The sequence below is a fragment of the Leptonychotes weddellii genome, chromosome X, assembly GCF_054177405.1.
Source record: "Leptonychotes weddellii isolate Sample4059 chromosome X, ASM5417740v2, whole genome shotgun sequence".
In the NCBI taxonomy this organism is placed as follows: domain Eukaryota; kingdom Metazoa; phylum Chordata; class Mammalia; order Carnivora; family Phocidae; genus Leptonychotes; species Leptonychotes weddellii.
The window spans coordinates 90,218,651-90,224,401 of record NC_138385.1 but is presented as its reverse complement, the minus strand read 5'-3'; positions in this window follow the sequence as shown (position 1 = coordinate 90,224,401).

Here is a 5,751-nt window from a genome sequence, read left to right as displayed (position 1 = left end):
TGTAATATTGCCATATGATCCAATGATCATGATTCTTGGTAATTACCCAAATTAGTTGACAATTTATGTCCACGATAACCTGCACAAATATCTTACAGTTTTATTCATAATTGATAAAACCTGGAAACAACCAATATGTCCTTCAATAGGTGACTGGATAAACGAACTGTGGTACACCCCTACAATGGAATAATATTCAGCACTAAAAAGATATGATCTATCAAGCCATGAAAGCACATGGAAGAGCCTTAATTGATACTGGTAAGCAAAAGAAGCTAGTCTGTAGAGGCTACAGATTGTTTGATTCCAACTATGTGACATTCTGGAAAAGGCACAAATAGAAGAGTGAAAAGATCAGTGGTTGCAAGGAGTTTAGGGGGGAGGGAATGAGGAATAAATAGGTGGAACACAGGGTAATTTTCAGGCAGGGAAGCTATTCTGTATGAAACAATCTAAAAAACTAAACTAAAAAATCTCAATAGGTGCAGAAAAATAAATAAATCTAACATATATTGTTGATAAAAAATGAAAACTCACTGCAAAACACAAATAAGAAGGGAACTTCCTCATCTTCATAAAAGGCATTTACAAAAACTTACAGTAACATTATTTGATGGCAAAAGCCTGAATGTATTACCCTAAGATCAGGAACAATAGAAAGATGTGTGCTTTTACCATTTCTATTCAACAATGTACTAGATGTTAGAGCCAGTGCCACTAGGCAAGAAAAAGATAGAAGGCAGGGCACCTGGGCGGCTCAGTTGGTTAAGCATCTGCCTTTGGCTGAGGTCATGATCATAGGGTCCTGGAATCGAGCCCCGCATTGGGCTCTATGCTTCTCCCTCTCTCCCTCTGCCTGCCGCTCTGCCTACTTGTTCTCTCTCTGTGTCAAAAATAAGTGAAGAAAGAAAGAGAGAAAGAGATAGAAGGCAGGCCTCTAGACTATAAAGAAAAAAAAACTGTCTGTAGTCATAGAAGATATGGTCACTAATGTAGAAATTCTGACAGAATTTACAAAAAGGCTACCAGAACTAAAGTGAGTTTAGCAGAGTTGCAGGATACAAGATCAATAAACAAAAATCAAAGATTTCTCTAGGTATCTATAATAAAAAAATCAGAAATTATAACAAAAATACTACCAATTAAAATAGCATAAAATATGAAATACAAAATATGTGAAAGACCTGTATATTGAAAACTACAAAAGGCTGTTGAAAGAAATTAAAGAAGACCTAAAGAAATGGAGACATACACAGTCTTATGGGTCCTAAGACTCAGTATTATTGTCAATTCTCTTCAGCTGACTTGTGTCTTCAACACAGTCTCAATCCAAATAGCAGCATGCTCTTTTGTACAAACTTACAAGCTGATTCTAAAATTCCTATGGAAATCCAAAATATCTGGGATAGTCAGAACAATTTTCAGAAAGAACAAAGTTGGAGGGCTAAAACTATCTCATTTCAAGAGTTATTATAAAGATACAGTTAGCCAGACTGTGTGGTATATGCACAATGACAGAAAAATAAAAAAGTGGGATAAAATAGAGCTTGGGAAGAGACCTGCACATATATAAACAAGTATATTCTGACAAAGATGCAAAGGCAATTCAGTGCAGAAAGTATTCTTTTTTCGACAAAGAGTGTTGGCAAAAGATAAAGAAATTCCATCCATGCCATATACTATATATAAATATTAACTTGAAGTAAACCACAGACCTAAATGTAAAACCTGAAACTATAAAATGTGTAAAAGAACACATAAAGAACTTAACAGTCACCTCATAAAAGAAGATATACAGGTGGCAAATAAGCTTATGAAAAGATGCCTTACATCTTCTGTAATCAGGGAAATACAAATTAAAATAAGGTAACACTATACACTTACTAGAATGGCAAAATCCAAAACACTAACAACTTCCTGTGCTGGTGAGGATGTGGAGTTCAGGTTCATTGTTGACGGGAATGCAAAACAGTATAGCCACTTTGGAAGACAGTTTGGCAGTTTCTTAGAAAAGTAAACATACTATTACCATTGGATCCAGTACTTGGGTTCCTTGATATTTACCCAAAGGAGTTGAAAACTTATGTCCACACACAAAAAAACTGCACAAAGATGTTTAGAGCAGCTTTATTTGTAATTGCTAAATCTTGGAAGCAACCAGTATGTCCTTCAGTAGGTGAATGGACATATTAACTGTGGTACATCCAGATGATGGGATATTATTCTGTACTAAAAAAAAAAAAAAAAAAGGACTATCAAGCCATGAAAAGACACAGACGAAACTTCAATCCATATTCCTAAGTGAAAGAAGCTAATCTGAAATGACTACATAATGTATGATTCTGACTAGATGACATTCTGGAAAAGGCAAAATTATGGAGACAGTAAAAAAAAAATCCATGGTTATTGGGGGTTGGCCAGGGGTGGTGGTGAGTAAGTCAATCATAGAGGATTTTTAGAGAACTGAAAATACTCTCTATGATACCATAATGATAGATACGTGTCATTATACATTTGTCTGAACCCACTGAATGTACAATGCCAAAAGTGAACCCTAATGCAAACTATGGACTTTGGGTGGTTATGATTTATCAACATAGGTTCAATTGTAAAAGTGTATCATTCTGGTAGGAAATGATAATGGCAGAAGCTATGTATGTGTGGGGGCAGGGGATATAACAGTCTCCCCTTATCCACGGGGGATATATTCCAAGACTACCAGTGGACGCCAGAAACCATAGATATTGCCAAGCCTTATATATACTATATTTTATCTTATATATACATCTATGATAAAGTTTAATTTGTAAATTAGGCACAGTAAGAGACTGACAAAAACAACTAATAATAAAATGCAATGATTTAAATAATATACAGGCCTACCTTGCTTTATTGTGCTTTACTTTATTACACTTCACAGATAGTGGTTTTATTTATTTATTTTTTTAACAAATTGAAGGTTTGTGGCAGCCCTGCATGGAGCAAGTCTATCAGTGCCATTTTTTTCCCACCAGTATTTGCTCACTTGGTGTCTTTGTGTCACATTTTGGTACTTATCACAATATTTCAAACTTCCTATTTGTTATGGTTATCTGTGATCACTGAGCTTTGATACTCCTATTGTACTTTGGGGGAGCCAAAAATTGTGCCCATATAAGATGGCAAATTTAATTGATAAATGTTGTGTGTTTTTGAGCTGCTCCACCAATGGGCTGTTCCCCCATCTTTCTCCCTCTCTTCAGGTCTTTCTAGTCAAGGAGACACAACAATATTAAAATTAGACCAATTAATAACCCACAATGTCCTCTAAATGTTCAAGTAAAAGTAAAAGTTGCATGTTTTTCACTTTAAATCCAAAGCTAGAAACAATTAAGCTTAGGGAGGAAAGCATGTTGAAAGCTGAGATAGGCCAAAATCTAGGCCTCTTAGGCCAAACAGCTAAGTTGCGAATGCAAAGGAAAACTTCTTGAACAAAATTAAAAGCGGTCTCCCACACAAAGACAACATCATACTCGATGGTGAAAAACTGAGATTTCCCCCCAAGGTCAGGAACAAAACAAGGATGTCCAGTCTCACCAGTTTTATTTAACATACTACTGGAAGTCCTAGCCAGAGCAATCACACAACATAAAGAAATAAAAATGCATCCAAATTGGTAAGGAAGAAGTAAAACTCTAAGTATTTGCAGATGACATGATACTATATTTAGAAAATCCTGAAGACTCCACCAAAAAACTACTAGAACTGTTGAATGAATTCAGTAAAATCACAGGATACAAAATCAACGTACAGAAATATGTTGCATTCCTATACACTAATAATGAAGCAGCAGAAATTGGAATTAAGAAAACAGCCCCATTTGCAATTGTACCAAAAACAATAAAATATCTAGGAATAAACCTAACCCAAGAGGTGAAAGACCTGTACTCTAAAAACTATAAGACACTGATGAAATTCAAGACGATGCAAAGAAATGGAAAGACATTCCATGCTCATGGGTTGGAAAAACAAATATTGTTAATATATCTATACTACCCAAAGCAATCTACACATTTAATGTAATCCCTATCAAAATACCAATAGCATTTCTCACATAACTAGAACAAACCTAAAATTTGTTTGGAACCACAAAAGACCATGAATAGCCATAGCAATCTTGAAAAAGAAAAATGAAACTGGAGGCATCACAATTCTAGATTTCAAGTTATATTACAAAGCAGTAGTAATTAAAACAGTATGGTACTGGCATAAAAATACACACGTAGATCAATGGAACAGAAAACCCAGAAAGAGACACGCAACTATATGGTCAATTAATCTTTGACAAAGCAGAAATGAATATACAACAGGAAAAAGACAATCTCTTCAACAAATGCTGTTGGGGAAAACTGGACAGCCTTATGCAAAAGAATGAAACTGGACCACTTTCTTAAACCATAGACTCAAATATGGATGAAAGACCTAAATGTGAGACCTGACACCATAAAAATCCTAGAAGAGAGCACAGGCAATAGTAATATCCCTGACATCAGCTGTAGCAACATTCTTCTAGATAGGTCTCCTGAGGCAAGGGAAATAAAAGCAAAAATAAACTATTGGGACTACATCATAATAAAAAGCCTCTGCACAGCAAAGGAAACAATCAATAAAACTGAAAGGTAACCTACTGAATGGGAGGAGATATTTGCAAATAACGTATCTGATGAAGGGTTAGTATCCTAAATATATAAGGAACTGATACAACTTAATACCCAAAAAACAAAGAATCCAATTAAAGGGTGGGAGAAGACCTGAATAGACATTTCTCCAATGAAGACATACAGATGGAGGACTGACACATTAAAAGATGCTCAACATCAGTCATCATCAGGGAAATGCAAATAAAAACTAAAATGAGATGTCACCTCACACCTGTCAGAATGGCTAAAATAAAAAACAAGTGTTGGTGAGGAAGTGGAGAAAAAAATCCTCTTGCACTTTTGGTGGGAATGCAAATTGGTGCAGCCACTGTGGAAAACATTATGGAAGTTCCTCAAACAATTAAAAACAGAACTACCGGGGGCGGAGCAAGATGGCAGAGGAGTAGGAGACCTGGATTTCGTCTCCTCTCAGGAATTCAGCTGGATAGGGATCAAACCATTCTGAACACCTACAAACCCAACAGGAGATCGAAGAAAAGAAGAGCAACAACTCTCTCATCAGAAAAGCGACCACTTTCTGGAAGGTAGGACATGCGGAGAAGTGAATCCGAAGCGATATTGGGAGGTTAGACGGCGGGGGAGGGGCCTCCGCCAGCCGCTTCTGGCAAGTGATAGAGCCGCGGAGCACAAAATCGGAACTTTTAGAAGTCAGCTCCACTGAGAGACGTCACTCTGGTGGCTAAGCGGGGGGTGAAACCCTCACGGGACAGTGTGGTCTCGGGACCCTCAGGGTTACAGAAAGACCGGGGGTGCCTGAATGCGGCAGAGCTCCCAGGTAACAGAGCAGGGAAGCCGGCTGCAGAGGCGGAGCCCAGGCGCGGGCTCTCAGCTCGGAGTGGCCATAAACCGTGATCCGCGGCACAGTCGGGCCACTGCTCCTCCAGCAGGGACCCAACAAGCGGCAGATCCGGGGAGACTCACCTTCCTCCCCCAGGAGGAGCTGCGCAGGAGTGCACCGCAGGGATCTGCTGGGTTTGGAGACTCCACCCGGGGTCGGGTGCCAGAGATAGAAATGCGTGGTCACAGGCCGGGTGAGCACGGAGTGCGGCTG